Source organism: Ambystoma mexicanum, chromosome 1q (assembly GCF_040938575.1).
Source record: "Ambystoma mexicanum isolate Mex_15411 chromosome 1q, UKY_AmexF1_1, whole genome shotgun sequence".
Taxonomy (NCBI): Eukaryota; Metazoa; Chordata; class Amphibia; order Caudata; family Ambystomatidae; genus Ambystoma; species Ambystoma mexicanum.
The window spans coordinates 1,254,150,142-1,254,165,185 of record NC_090922.1 but is presented as its reverse complement, the minus strand read 5'-3'; the positions used below and the strand labels follow the sequence as shown (position 1 = coordinate 1,254,165,185).

The 15,044-nt window shown below is 55.1% G+C and overlaps 6 non-coding genes across 6 annotated transcripts; all 6 read right to left on the bottom strand.

Moving 5' to 3' along the window:
• Nucleotides 1–135: 135 nt before the first annotated feature.
• LOC138565790 (5S ribosomal RNA) lies at nt 136–254 on the bottom strand. Its single transcript, XR_011301615.1, has one exon. It is a non-coding gene; the product is annotated as a 5S ribosomal RNA (ribosomal RNA).
• A 2,185-nt stretch (nt 255–2,439) lies between these two features.
• On the bottom strand, nt 2,440–2,558 carry LOC138565778 (5S ribosomal RNA). The gene has a single exon (XR_011301603.1). It is a non-coding gene; the product is annotated as a 5S ribosomal RNA (ribosomal RNA).
• A 2,759-nt stretch (nt 2,559–5,317) lies between these two features.
• On the bottom strand, nt 5,318–5,436 carry LOC138565766 (5S ribosomal RNA). Its single transcript, XR_011301592.1, has one exon. It is a non-coding gene; the product is annotated as a 5S ribosomal RNA (ribosomal RNA).
• A 2,759-nt stretch (nt 5,437–8,195) lies between these two features.
• LOC138565755 (5S ribosomal RNA) lies at nt 8,196–8,314 on the bottom strand. Its single transcript, XR_011301581.1, has one exon. It is a non-coding gene; the product is annotated as a 5S ribosomal RNA (ribosomal RNA).
• A 2,185-nt stretch (nt 8,315–10,499) lies between these two features.
• Nucleotides 10,500–10,618, bottom strand: LOC138565743 (5S ribosomal RNA). Its single transcript, XR_011301569.1, has one exon. It is a non-coding gene; the product is annotated as a 5S ribosomal RNA (ribosomal RNA).
• A 2,954-nt stretch (nt 10,619–13,572) lies between these two features.
• LOC138565732 (5S ribosomal RNA) lies at nt 13,573–13,691 on the bottom strand. Its single transcript, XR_011301558.1, has one exon. It is a non-coding gene; the product is annotated as a 5S ribosomal RNA (ribosomal RNA).
• Between the last annotated feature and the right edge of the window lie 1,353 nt (nt 13,692–15,044).

Below are 15,044 nucleotides of genomic sequence, written 5' to 3'. Positions count from 1 at the left end.
TTGGAGCAAGGGCTGCTGGCTGCCCCTTTGCCTTTTTCACGCGCTGTGTTTGTTAAAATTAAAAGGAGAATGGAGGAAAATGATAGCTCAAGGCGGAGAAGACGAACGCCACCTATCGGGGACAGAGTAGCAAAATGCCTACAGCACCTGGTATTCCCAGGCGGTCTCCCATCCAAGTACTAACCAGGCCCGACCCTGCTTAGCTTCCGAGATCGGACGAGATCGGGCGCATTCAGGGTGGTATGGCCGTAGGCGAGGAGTGCGCCGATTCCGAGCCTCTTGTGCTGTGTCAGCTCGGCATCCACCCCCCTCTTGCAATGCTGAACGCTGTCCTCGGCAGTGTGTTTCTGCTCTAAGAGTGTGCCGATTCCGAGCCTCTTGTGCTGTGTCGGCTCTGACGTCCCCACCCCTCTTGCAATGCTGAACGCTGTCCTCGGCAGTGTGTTTCTGCACTAAGAGTCAGCCGATTCCGAGCCTCTTGTGCTGTGTCGGCTGTGACGTCCCCACCCCTCTTGCAATGCTGAACGCTGTCCTCGGCAGTGTGTTTCTGCACTAAGAGTCAGCCGATTCCGAGCCTCTTGTGCTGTGTCGGCTCTGACGTCCACACCCCTCTTGCAATGCTGAACGCTGTCCTCGGCAGTGTGTTTCTGCTCTAAGAGTCAGCCGATTCCGAGCCTCTTGTGCTGTGTCGGCTCTGAAGTCCACACCCCTCTTGCAATGCTGAACGCTGTCCTCTGCAGTGTGCTGCTGCTCTTTTTTTGCCTCAAGCTCAGGAGCCACAGCTGCCGGCTTGGAAAAGCAACGAGCAGCTTCATGCACCCACTTTTGAAATACCCGCTTGCCTATTCATGTTTGCAAAGAAACTGCCTGTAAATTCAGCTCAAGCCACACTAGCACTCACTCTACCAAGCGTCAGTTCCTTACAAAAATAAAAATAAATCTCTAAAAGAAAGAAATAAACACACACACACACACACAATTTTCCTGCTGGGGTCTCCTCGACTCTTTGGAAGGCAGAGGTCGACGTGGGTTAAGGCCCTTCCTTACCTTCTCTGCTGGTGGTCTACGAGTGCAGGAAAGAAGCAGGCCCAGTAACAGCAACCGAGGCCCCCAGCCCAGCCCAGCCCATGCAGGGAACACCTGAAGGCTGACTCTCTAACCCAGTGCTGCTCCAAGTTGGTTTGGCAAAAGTTTGCAAAGAAGCTGCCTGTAAATTCAGCTCAAGCCACACTAGCACTCACCCAAGCGTCGGGTCCTTATAAAAAGGAAAAAAAGCACCTCTAAAAAATAAGAAATAAACACACACACAATTTTCCTGCTCCGGTCTCCTCGACTCCTTGGAAGGCAGAGGGCGATGTTGGTTGCGGCCCTTACCTTCTCCGGCTGGTGGCCTACAAGTGCAGGAAAGAAGCAGGCCCAGTAACAGCAACTGAGGCCCCCAACCCAGCACAGCGCAGGCAGGCATCAGCTGAAGGCTGATTCTCTACCCCATTGGTGCTCCAAGTTGGTTTGGCAAACGTTTGCAAAGAAGCCGCCCGTAAATTCAGATCAAACCACACTAGCACTCACCCAAGCGTCGGGAAGGCGGAGGGCAATGTCAGCTGAGGGCCTCACCTTCTCCGGCGGGTGGCCTACACGTCCAGGAAAGAAGCAAGCCCAGGAACAGCAGCTGAGGCCCCCAGCCCAGCCCAGCCCAGCCCAGCCCAGCCCTGCCCAGGTCAGGCATCAGCTGAAGGCCGACTCCCTGCACATGGGAAGGACCGAGGCCAGACCCTGGGCTCCTGGGCTCCTGGGCCCCTAGGCTGAAGGCTCGACCAGCGCTCGATCAGGCTCGATCAGGCGAGATTATTAGGTAGCATGGGGCCCAGCTGGGACTTCTAGGAAGCTTAGGGTGACCGCCACTTCTTCCCCATCCAGAGGCCTGGCTATGGAGACGAGAGGCATGATGTGGCCTCCCTTCCTGCCTCTTGAAGGCCCCTCTCCCCCCGTGAGCAGTTCCCGCTCCAAGTGTCCCCCTGTCTCCCAAGGTGCACTCTACCTCTAGACCCCACATATGCAGATGAGACCCATCCACTTCCCTCCACTAGCTGTAGGGGGCCTTGCGTGTCCACGTTTCAATGGCAGGGAAAGGGCCCACTCGAGAGAAAACAGAAAGACGCTGAAGGAGCTTTGGCAGGGACACGAGCTGCTCTTTTTTGCTCCATCCGAGCCGACAAGCTGCCGTCGATTCAGCCTCCCGCTGCTGGAGTGTGCTGCTCCAAGTTAGTTTGGCGAAAACGTGTTCGCTACTGACGGGGGTCTGTATTGGAGCAAGGGCTGCTGGCTGCCCCTTTGCCTTTTTCACGCGCTGTGTTTGTTAAAATTAAAAGGAGAATGGAGGAAAATGATAGCTCAAGGCGGAGAAGACGAACGCCACCTATCGGGGACAGAGTAGCAAAATGCCTACAGCACCTGGTATTCCCAGGCGGTCTCCCATCCAAGTACTAACCAGGCCCGACCCTGCTTAGCTTCCGAGATCGGACGAGATCGGGCGCATTCAGGGTGGTATGGCCGTAGGCGAGGAGTGCGCCGATTCCGAGCCTCTTGTGCTGTGTCAGCTCGGCATCCACCCCCCTCTTGCAATGCTGAACGCTGTCCTCGGCAGTGTGTTTCTGCTCTAAGAGTGTGCCGATTCCGAGCCTCTTGTGCTGTGTCGGCTCTGACGTCCCCACCCCTCTTGCAATGCTGAACGCTGTCCTCGGCAGTGTGTTTCTGCACTAAGAGTCAGCCGATTCCGAGCCTCTTGTGCTGTGTCGGCTCTGACGTCCACACCCCTCTTGCAATGCTGAACGCTGTCCTCGGCAGTGTGTTTCTGCTCTAAGAGTCAGCCGATTCCGAGCCTCTTGTGCTGTGTCGGCTCTGAAGTCCACACCCCTCTTGCAATGCTGAACGCTGTCCTCTGCAGTGTGCTGCTGCTCTTTTTTTGCCTCAAGCTCAGGAGCCACAGCTGCCGGCTTGGAAAAGCAACGAGCAGCTTCATGCACCCACTTTTGAAATACCCGCTTGCCTATTCATGTTTGCAAAGAAACTGCCTGTAAATTCAGCTCAAGCCACACTAGCACTCACTCTACCAAGCGTCAGTTCCTTACAAAAATAAAAATAAATCTCTAAAAGAAAGAAATAAACACACACACACACACACAATTTTCCTGCTGGGGTCTCCTCGACTCTTTGGAAGGCAGAGGTCGACGTGGGTTAAGGCCCTTCCTTACCTTCTCTGCTGGTGGTCTACGAGTGCAGGAAAGAAGCAGGCCCAGTAACAGCAACCGAGGCCCCCAGCCCAGCCCAGCCCATGCAGGGAACACCTGAAGGCTGACTCTCTAACCCAGTGCTGCTCCAAGTTGGTTTGGCAAAAGTTTGCAAAGAAGCTGCCTGTAAATTCAGCTCAAGCCACACTAGCACTCACCCAAGCGTCGGGTCCTTATAAAAAGGAAAAAAAGCACCTCTAAAAAATAAGAAATAAACACACACACAATTTTCCTGCTCCGGTCTCCTCGACTCCTTGGAAGGCAGAGGGCGATGTTGGTTGCGGCCCTTACCTTCTCCGGCTGGTGGCCTACAAGTGCAGGAAAGAAGCAGGCCCAGTAACAGCAACTGAGGCCCCCAACCCAGCACAGCCCAGGCAGGCATCAGCTGAAGGCTGATTCTCTAACCCAGTGGTGCTCCAAGTTGGTTTGGCAAACGTTTGCAAAGAAGCCGCCCGTAAATTCAGATCAAACCACACTAGCACTCACCCAAGCGTCGGTTCCTTATAAAAAGGGGGAAAAAAGCACCTCTAAAAAATAAGAAATAAACACACACACAATTTTCCTGCTCCGGTCTCCTCGACTCCTTGGAAGGCAAAGGGCGATGTTGGTTGAGGCCCTTACCTTCTCCGGCTGGTGGCCTACAAGTTCAGGAAAGAAGCAGGCCCAGTAACAGCAACTGAGGCCCCCAGCCCAGCCTAGCCCATGCAGGGAACACCTGAAGGCTGACTCTCTAACCCAGTGCTGCTCCAAGTTGGTTTGGCAAATGTTTGCAAAGAAGCTGCCTGTAAATTCAGCTCAAGCCACACTAGCACTCACCCAAGCGTCGGTTCCTTATAAAAAGGAAAAAAAAGCACCTCTAAAAAATAAGAAATAAACACACACCCAATTTTCCTGCTCCAGTCTCCTCGACCCCTTGGAAGGCAGAGGGCGATGTTGGTTGCAGCCCTTACCTTCTCCGGCTGGTGGCCTACAAGTGCAGGAAAGAAGCAGGCCCAGTAACAGCAACTGAGGCCCCCAACCCAGCACAGCGCAGGCAGGCATCAGCTGAAGGCTGATTCTCTACCCCATTGGTGCTCCAAGTTGGTTTGGCAAACGTTTGCAAAGAAGCCGCCCGTAAATTCAGATCAAACCACACTAGCACTCACCCAAGCGTCGGGAAGGCGGAGGGCAATGTCAGCTGAGGGCCTCACCTTCTCCGGCGGGTGGCCTACACGTCCAGGAAAGAAGCAAGCCCAGGAACAGCAGCTGAGGCCCCCAGCCCAGCCCAGCCCAGCCCAGCCCAGCCCAGCCCTGCCCAGGTCAGGCATCAGCTGAAGGCCGACTCCCTGCACATGGGAAGGACCGAGGCCAGACCCTGGGCTCCTGGGCTCCTGGGCCCCTAGGCTGAAGGCTCGCCTCGGCTCGACCAGCGCTCGATCAGGCTCGATCAGGCGAGATTATTAGGTAGCATGGGGCCCAGCTGGGACTTCTAGGAAGCTTAGGGTGACCGCCACTTCTTCCCCATCCAGAGGCCTGGCTATGGAGACGAGAGGCATGATGTGGCCTCCCTTCCTGCCTCTTGAAGGCCCCTCTCCCCCCGTGAGCAGTTCCCGCTCCAAGTGTCCCCCTGTCTCCCAAGGTGCACTCTACCTCTAGACCCCACATATGCAGATGAGACCCATCCACTTCCCTCCACTAGCTGTAGGGGGCCTTGCGTGTCCACGTTTCAATGGCAGGGAAAGGGCCCACTCGAGAGAAAACAGAAAGACGCTGAAGGAGCTTTGGCAGGGACACGAGCTGCTCTTTTTTGCTCCATCCGAGCCGACAAGCTGCCGTCGATTCAGCCTCCCGCTGCTGGAGTGTGCTGCTCCAAGTTAGTTTGGCGAAAACGTGTTCGCTACTGACGGGGGTCTGTATTGGAGCAAGGGCTGCTGGCTGCCCCTTTGCCTTTTTCACGCGCTGTGTTTGTTAAAATTAAAAGGAGAATGGAGGAAAATGATAGCTCAAGGCGGAGAAGACGAACGCCACCTATCGGGGACAGAGTAGCAAAATGCCTACAGCACCTGGTATTCCCAGGCGGTCTCCCATCCAAGTACTAACCAGGCCCGACCCTGCTTAGCTTCCGAGATCGGACGAGATCGGGCGCATTCAGGGTGGTATGGCCGTAGGCGAGGAGTGCGCCGATTCCGAGCCTCTTGTGCTGTGTCAGCTCGGCATCCACCCCCCTCTTGCAATGCTGAACGCTGTCCTCGGCAGTGTGTTTCTGCTCTAAGAGTGTGCCGATTCCGAGCCTCTTGTGCTGTGTCGGCTCTGACGTCCCCACCCCTCTTGCAATGCTGAACGCTGTCCTCGGCAGTGTGTTTCTGCACTAAGAGTCAGCCGATTCCGAGCCTCTTGTGCTGTGTCGGCTCTGACGTCCACACCCCTCTTGCAATGCTGAACGCTGTCCTCGGCAGTGTGTTTCTGCTCTAAGAGTCAGCCGATTCCGAGCCTCTTGTGCTGTGTCGGCTCTGAAGTCCACACCCCTCTTGCAATGCTGAACGCTGTCCTCTGCAGTGTGCTGCTGCTCTTTTTTTGCCTCAAGCTCAGGAGCCACAGCTGCCGGCTTGGAAAAGCAACGAGCAGCTTCATGCACCCACTTTTGAAATACCCGCTTGCCTATTCATGTTTGCAAAGAAACTGCCTGTAAATTCAGCTCAAGCCACACTAGCACTCACTCTACCAAGCGTCAGTTCCTTACAAAAATAAAAATAAATCTCTAAAAGAAAGAAATAAACACACACACACACACACAATTTTCCTGCTGGGGTCTCCTCGACTCTTTGGAAGGCAGAGGTCGACGTGGGTTAAGGCCCTTCCTTACCTTCTCTGCTGGTGGTCTACGAGTGCAGGAAAGAAGCAGGCCCAGTAACAGCAACCGAGGCCCCCAGCCCAGCCCAGCCCATGCAGGGAACACCTGAAGGCTGACTCTCTAACCCAGTGCTGCTCCAAGTTGGTTTGGCAAAAGTTTGCAAAGAAGCTGCCTGTAAATTCAGCTCAAGCCACACTAGCACTCACCCAAGCGTCGGGTCCTTATAAAAAGGAAAAAAAGCACCTCTAAAAAATAAGAAATAAACACACACACAATTTTCCTGCTCCGGTCTCCTCGACTCCTTGGAAGGCAGAGGGCGATGTTGGTTGCGGCCCTTACCTTCTCCGGCTGGTGGCCTACAAGTGCAGGAAAGAAGCAGGCCCAGTAACAGCAACTGAGGCCCCCAACCCAGCACAGCCCAGGCAGGCATCAGCTGAAGGCTGATTCTCTAACCCAGTGGTGCTCCAAGTTGGTTTGGCAAACGTTTGCAAAGAAGCCGCCCGTAAATTCAGATCAAACCACACTAGCACTCACCCAAGCGTCGGTTCCTTATAAAAAGGGGGAAAAAAGCACCTCTAAAAAATAAGAAATAAACACACACACAATTTTCCTGCTCCGGTCTCCTCGACTCCTTGGAAGGCAAAGGGCGATGTTGGTTGAGGCCCTTACCTTCTCCGGCTGGTGGCCTACAAGTTCAGGAAAGAAGCAGGCCCAGTAACAGCAACTGAGGCCCCCAGCCCAGCCTAGCCCATGCAGGGAACACCTGAAGGCTGACTCTCTAACCCAGTGCTGCTCCAAGTTGGTTTGGCAAATGTTTGCAAAGAAGCTGCCTGTAAATTCAGCTCAAGCCACACTAGCACTCACCCAAGCGTCGGTTCCTTATAAAAAGGAAAAAAAAGCACCTCTAAAAAATAAGAAATAAACACACACCCAATTTTCCTGCTCCAGTCTCCTCGACCCCTTGGAAGGCAGAGGGCGATGTTGGTTGCAGCCCTTACCTTCTCCGGCTGGTGGCCTACAAGTGCAGGAAAGAAGCAGGCCCAGTAACAGCAACTGAGGCCCCCAACCCAGCACAGCGCAGGCAGGCATCAGCTGAAGGCTGATTCTCTACCCCATTGGTGCTCCAAGTTGGTTTGGCAAACGTTTGCAAAGAAGCCGCCCGTAAATTCAGATCAAACCACACTAGCACTCACCCAAGCGTCGGGAAGGCGGAGGGCAATGTCAGCTGAGGGCCTCACCTTCTCCGGCGGGTGGCCTACACGTCCAGGAAAGAAGCAAGCCCAGGAACAGCAGCTGAGGCCCCCAGCCCAGCCCAGCCCAGCCCAGCCCAGCCCAGCCCTGCCCAGGTCAGGCATCAGCTGAAGGCCGACTCCCTGCACATGGGAAGGACCGAGGCCAGACCCTGGGCTCCTGGGCTCCTGGGCCCCTAGGCTGAAGGCTCGCCTCGGCTCGACCAGCGCTCGATCAGGCTCGATCAGGCGAGATTATTAGGTAGCATGGGGCCCAGCTGGGACTTCTAGGAAGCTTAGGGTGACCGCCACTTCTTCCCCATCCAGAGGCCTGGCTATGGAGACGAGAGGCATGATGTGGCCTCCCTTCCTGCCTCTTGAAGGCCCCTCTCCCCCCGTGAGCAGTTCCCGCTCCAAGTGTCCCCCTGTCTCCCAAGGTGCACTCTACCTCTAGACCCCACATATGCAGATGAGACCCATCCACTTCCCTCCACTAGCTGTAGGGGGCCTTGCGTGTCCACGTTTCAATGGCAGGGAAAGGGCCCACTCGAGAGAAAACAGAAAGACGCTGAAGGAGCTTTGGCAGGGACACGAGCTGCTCTTTTTTGCTCCATCCGAGCCGACAAGCTGCCGTCGATTCAGCCTCCCGCTGCTGGAGTGTGCTGCTCCAAGTTAGTTTGGCGAAAACGTGTTCGCTACTGACGGGGGTCTGTATTGGAGCAAGGGCTGCTGGCTGCCCCTTTGCCTTTTTCACGCGCTGTGTTTGTTAAAATTAAAAGGAGAATGGAGGAAAATGATAGCTCAAGGCGGAGAAGACGAACGCCACCTATCGGGGACAGAGTAGCAAAATGCCTACAGCACCTGGTATTCCCAGGCGGTCTCCCATCCAAGTACTAACCAGGCCCGACCCTGCTTAGCTTCCGAGATCGGACGAGATCGGGCGCATTCAGGGTGGTATGGCCGTAGGCGAGGAGTGCGCCGATTCCGAGCCTCTTGTGCTGTGTCAGCTCGGCATCCACCCCCCTCTTGCAATGCTGAACGCTGTCCTCGGCAGTGTGTTTCTGCTCTAAGAGTGTGCCGATTCCGAGCCTCTTGTGCTGTGTCGGCTCTGACGTCCCCACCCCTCTTGCAATGCTGAACGCTGTCCTCGGCAGTGTGTTTCTGCACTAAGAGTCAGCCGATTCCGAGCCTCTTGTGCTGTGTCGGCTGTGACGTCCCCACCCCTCTTGCAATGCTGAACGCTGTCCTCGGCAGTGTGTTTCTGCACTAAGAGTCAGCCGATTCCGAGCCTCTTGTGCTGTGTCGGCTCTGACGTCCACACCCCTCTTGCAATGCTGAACGCTGTCCTCGGCAGTGTGTTTCTGCTCTAAGAGTCAGCCGATTCCGAGCCTCTTGTGCTGTGTCGGCTCTGAAGTCCACACCCCTCTTGCAATGCTGAACGCTGTCCTCTGCAGTGTGCTGCTGCTCTTTTTTTGCCTCAAGCTCAGGAGCCACAGCTGCCGGCTTGGAAAAGCAACGAGCAGCTTCATGCACCCACTTTTGAAATACCCGCTTGCCTATTCATGTTTGCAAAGAAACTGCCTGTAAATTCAGCTCAAGCCACACTAGCACTCACTCTACCAAGCGTCAGTTCCTTACAAAAATAAAAATAAATCTCTAAAAGAAAGAAATAAACACACACACACACACACAATTTTCCTGCTGGGGTCTCCTCGACTCTTTGGAAGGCAGAGGTCGACGTGGGTTAAGGCCCTTCCTTACCTTCTCTGCTGGTGGTCTACGAGTGCAGGAAAGAAGCAGGCCCAGTAACAGCAACCGAGGCCCCCAGCCCAGCCCAGCCCATGCAGGGAACACCTGAAGGCTGACTCTCTAACCCAGTGCTGCTCCAAGTTGGTTTGGCAAAAGTTTGCAAAGAAGCTGCCTGTAAATTCAGCTCAAGCCACACTAGCACTCACCCAAGCGTCGGGTCCTTATAAAAAGGAAAAAAAGCACCTCTAAAAAATAAGAAATAAACACACACACAATTTTCCTGCTCCGGTCTCCTCGACTCCTTGGAAGGCAGAGGGCGATGTTGGTTGCGGCCCTTACCTTCTCCGGCTGGTGGCCTACAAGTGCAGGAAAGAAGCAGGCCCAGTAACAGCAACTGAGGCCCCCAACCCAGCACAGCGCAGGCAGGCATCAGCTGAAGGCTGATTCTCTACCCCATTGGTGCTCCAAGTTGGTTTGGCAAACGTTTGCAAAGAAGCCGCCCGTAAATTCAGATCAAACCACACTAGCACTCACCCAAGCGTCGGGAAGGCGGAGGGCAATGTCAGCTGAGGGCCTCACCTTCTCCGGCGGGTGGCCTACACGTCCAGGAAAGAAGCAAGCCCAGGAACAGCAGCTGAGGCCCCCAGCCCAGCCCAGCCCAGCCCAGCCCAGCCCTGCCCAGGTCAGGCATCAGCTGAAGGCCGACTCCCTGCACATGGGAAGGACCGAGGCCAGACCCTGGGCTCCTGGGCTCCTGGGCCCCTAGGCTGAAGGCTCGACCAGCGCTCGATCAGGCTCGATCAGGCGAGATTATTAGGTAGCATGGGGCCCAGCTGGGACTTCTAGGAAGCTTAGGGTGACCGCCACTTCTTCCCCATCCAGAGGCCTGGCTATGGAGACGAGAGGCATGATGTGGCCTCCCTTCCTGCCTCTTGAAGGCCCCTCTCCCCCCGTGAGCAGTTCCCGCTCCAAGTGTCCCCCTGTCTCCCAAGGTGCACTCTACCTCTAGACCCCACATATGCAGATGAGACCCATCCACTTCCCTCCACTAGCTGTAGGGGGCCTTGCGTGTCCACGTTTCAATGGCAGGGAAAGGGCCCACTCGAGAGAAAACAGAAAGACGCTGAAGGAGCTTTGGCAGGGACACGAGCTGCTCTTTTTTGCTCCATCCGAGCCGACAAGCTGCCGTCGATTCAGCCTCCCGCTGCTGGAGTGTGCTGCTCCAAGTTAGTTTGGCGAAAACGTGTTCGCTACTGACGGGGGTCTGTATTGGAGCAAGGGCTGCTGGCTGCCCCTTTGCCTTTTTCACGCGCTGTGTTTGTTAAAATTAAAAGGAGAATGGAGGAAAATGATAGCTCAAGGCGGAGAAGACGAACGCCACCTATCGGGGACAGAGTAGCAAAATGCCTACAGCACCTGGTATTCCCAGGCGGTCTCCCATCCAAGTACTAACCAGGCCCGACCCTGCTTAGCTTCCGAGATCGGACGAGATCGGGCGCATTCAGGGTGGTATGGCCGTAGGCGAGGAGTGCGCCGATTCCGCGCCTCTTGTGCTGTGTCAGCTCGGCATCCACCCCCCTCTTGCAATGCTGAACGCTGTCCTCGGCAGTGTGTTTCTGCTCTAAGAGTGTGCCGATTCCGAGCCTCTTGTGCTGTGTCGGCTCTGACGTCCCCACCCCTCTTGCAATGCTGAACGCTGTCCTCGGCAGTGTGTTTCTGCACTAAGAGTCAGCCGATTCCGAGCCTCTTGTGCTGTGTCGGCTGTGACGTCCCCACCCCTCTTGCAATGCTGAACGCTGTCCTCGGCAGTGTGTTTCTGCACTAAGAGTCAGCCGATTCCGAGCCTCTTGTGCTGTGTCGGCTGTGACGTCCCCACCCCTCTTGCAATGCTGAACGCTGTCCTCGGCAGTGTGTTTCTGCACTAAGAGTCAGCCGATTCCGAGCCTCTTGTGCTGTGTCGGCTCTGACGTCCACACCCCTCTTGCAATGCTGAACGCTGTCCTCGGCAGTGTGTTTCTGCTCTAAGAGTCAGCCGATTCCGAGCCTCTTGTGCTGTGTCGGCTCTGAAGTCCACACCCCTCTTGCAATGCTGAACGCTGTCCTCTGCAGTGTGCTGCTGCTCTTTTTTTGCCTCAAGCTCAGGAGCCACAGCTGCCGGCTTGGAAAAGCAACGAGCAGCTTCATGCACCCACTTTTGAAATACCCGCTTGCCTATTCATGTTTGCAAAGAAACTGCCTGTAAATTCAGCTCAAGCCACACTAGCACTCACTCTACCAAGCGTCAGTTCCTTACAAAAATAAAAATAAATCTCTAAAAGAAAGAAATAAACACACACACACACACACAATTTTCCTGCTGGGGTCTCCTCGACTCTTTGGAAGGCAGAGGTCGACGTGGGTTAAGGCCCTTCCTTACCTTCTCTGCTGGTGGTCTACGAGTGCAGGAAAGAAGCAGGCCCAGTAACAGCAACCGAGGCCCCCAGCCCAGCCCAGCCCATGCAGGGAACACCTGAAGGCTGACTCTCTAACCCAGTGCTGCTCCAAGTTGGTTTGGCAAAAGTTTGCAAAGAAGCTGCCTGTAAATTCAGCTCAAGCCACACTAGCACTCACCCAAGCGTCGGGTCCTTATAAAAAGGAAAAAAAGCACCTCTAAAAAATAAGAAATAAACACACACACAATTTTCCTGCTCCGGTCTCCTCGACTCCTTGGAAGGCAGAGGGCGATGTTGGTTGCGGCCCTTACCTTCTCCGGCTGGTGGCCTACAAGTGCAGGAAAGAAGCAGGCCCAGTAACAGCAACTGAGGCCCCCAACCCAGCACAGCCCAGGCAGGCATCAGCTGAAGGCTGATTCTCTAACCCAGTGGTGCTCCAAGTTGGTTTGGCAAACGTTTGCAAAGAAGCCGCCCGTAAATTCAGATCAAACCACACTAGCACTCACCCAAGCGTCGGTTCCTTATAAAAAGGGGGAAAAAAGCACCTCTAAAAAATAAGAAATAAACACACACACAATTTTCCTGCTCCGGTCTCCTCGACTCCTTGGAAGGCAAAGGGCGATGTTGGTTGAGGCCCTTACCTTCTCCGGCTGGTGGCCTACAAGTTCAGGAAAGAAGCAGGCCCAGTAACAGCAACTGAGGCCCCCAGCCCAGCCTAGCCCATGCAGGGAACACCTGAAGGCTGACTCTCTAACCCAGTGCTGCTCCAAGTTGGTTTGGCAAATGTTTGCAAAGAAGCTGCCTGTAAATTCAGCTCAAGCCACACTAGCACTCACCCAAGCGTCGGTTCCTTATAAAAAGGAAAAAAAAGCACCTCTAAAAAATAAGAAATAAACACACACCCAATTTTCCTGCTCCAGTCTCCTCGACCCCTTGGAAGGCAGAGGGCGATGTTGGTTGCAGCCCTTACCTTCTCCGGCTGGTGGCCTACAAGTGCAGGAAAGAAGCAGGCCCAGTAACAGCAACTGAGGCCCCCAACCCAGCACAGCGCAGGCAGGCATCAGCTGAAGGCTGATTCTCTACCCCATTGGTGCTCCAAGTTGGTTTGGCAAACGTTTGCAAAGAAGCCGCCCGTAAATTCAGATCAAACCACACTAGCACTCACCCAAGCGTCGGGAAGGCGGAGGGCAATGTCAGCTGAGGGCCTCACCTTCTCCGGCGGGTGGCCTACACGTCCAGGAAAGAAGCAAGCCCAGGAACAGCAGCTGAGGCCCCCAGCCCAGCCCAGCCCAGCCCAGCCCAGCCCTGCCCAGGTCAGGCATCAGCTGAAGGCCGACTCCCTGCACATGGGAAGGACCGAGGCCAGACCCTGGGCTCCTGGGCTCCTGGGCCCCTAGGCTGAAGGCTCGCCTCGGCTCGACCAGCGCTCGATCAGGCTCGATCAGGCGAGATTATTAGGTAGCATGGGGCCCAGCTGGGACTTCTAGGAAGCTTAGGGTGACCGCCACTTCTTCCCCATCCAGAGGCCTGGCTATGGAGACGAGAGGCATGATGTGGCCTCCCTTCCTGCCTCTTGAAGGCCCCTCTCCCCCCGTGAGCAGTTCCCGCTCCAAGTGTCCCCCTGTCTCCCAAGGTGCACTCTACCTCTAGACCCCACATATGCAGATGAGACCCATCCACTTCCCTCCACTAGCTGTAGGGGGCCTTGCGTGTCCACGTTTCAATGGCAGGGAAAGGGCCCACTCGAGAGAAAACAGAAAGACGCTGAAGGAGCTTTGGCAGGGACACGAGCTGCTCTTTTTTGCTCCATCCGAGCCGACAAGCTGCCGTCGATTCAGCCTCCCGCTGCTGGAGTGTGCTGCTCCAAGTTAGTTTGGCGAAAACGTGTTCGCTACTGACGGGGGTCTGTATTGGAGCAAGGGCTGCTGGCTGCCCCTTTGCCTTTTTCACGCGCTGTGTTTGTTAAAATTAAAAGGAGAATGGAGGAAAATGATAGCTCAAGGCGGAGAAGACGAACGCCACCTATCGGGGACAGAGTAGCAAAATGCCTACAGCACCTGGTATTCCCAGGCGGTCTCCCATCCAAGTACTAACCAGGCCCGACCCTGCTTAGCTTCCGAGATCGGACGAGATCGGGCGCATTCAGGGTGGTATGGCCGTAGGCGAGGAGTGCGCCGATTCCGCGCCTCTTGTGCTGTGTCAGCTCGGCATCCACCCCCCTCTTGCAATGCTGAACGCTGTCCTCGGCAGTGTGTTTCTGCTCTAAGAGTGTGCCGATTCCGAGCCTCTTGTGCTGTGTCGGCTCTGACGTCCCCACCCCTCTTGCAATGCTGAACGCTGTCCTCGGCAGTGTGTTTCTGCACTAAGAGTCAGCCGATTCCGAGCCTCTTGTGCTGTGTCGGCTGTGACGTCCCCACCCCTCTTGCAATGCTGAACGCTGTCCTCGGCAGTGTGTTTCTGCACTAAGAGTCAGCCGATTCCGAGCCTCTTGTGCTGTGTCGGCTGTGACGTCCCCACCCCTCTTGCAATGCTGAACGCTGTCCTCGGCAGTGTGTTTCTGCACTAAGAGTCAGCCGATTCCGAGCCTCTTGTGCTGTGTCGGCTCTGACGTCCACACCCCTCTTGCAATGCTGAACGCTGTCCTCGGCAGTGTGTTTCTGCTCTAAGAGTCAGCCGATTCCGAGCCTCTTGTGCTGTGTCGGCTCTGAAGTCCACACCCCTCTTGCAATGCTGAACGCTGTCCTCTGCAGTGTGCTGCTGCTCTTTTTTTGCCTCAAGCTCAGGAGCCACAGCTGCCGGCTTGGAAAAGCAACGAGCAGCTTCATGCACCCACTTTTGAAATACCCGCTTGCCTATTCATGTTTGCAAAGAAACTGCCTGTAAATTCAGCTCAAGCCACACTAGCACTCACTCTACCAAGCGTCAGTTCCTTACAAAAATAAAAATAAATCTCTAAAAGAAAGAAATAAACACACACACACACACACAATTTTCCTGCTGGGGTCTCCTCGACTCTTTGGAAGGCAGAGGTCGACGTGGGTTAAGGCCCTTCCTTACCTTCTCTGCTGGTGGTCTACGAGTGCAGGAAAGAAGCAGGCCCAGTAACAGCAACCGAGGCCCCCAGCCCAGCCCAGCCCATGCAGGGAACACCTGAAGGCTGACTCTCTAACCCAGTGCTGCTCCAAGTTGGTTTGGCAAAAGTTTGCAAAGAAGCTGCCTGTAAATTCAGCTCAAGCCACACTAGCACTCACCCAAGCGTCGGGTCCTTATAAAAAGGAAAAAAAGCACCTCTAAAAAATAAGAAATAAACACACACACAATTTTCCTGCTCCGGTCTCCTCGACTCCTTGGAAGGCAGAGGGCGATGTTGGTTGCGGCCCTTACCTTCTCCGGCTGGTGGCCTACAAGTGCAGGAAAGAAGCAGGCCCAGTAACAGCAACTGAGGCCCCCAACCCAGCACAGCCCAGGCAGGCATCAGCTGAAGGCTGATTCTCTAACCCAGTGGTGCTCCAAGTTG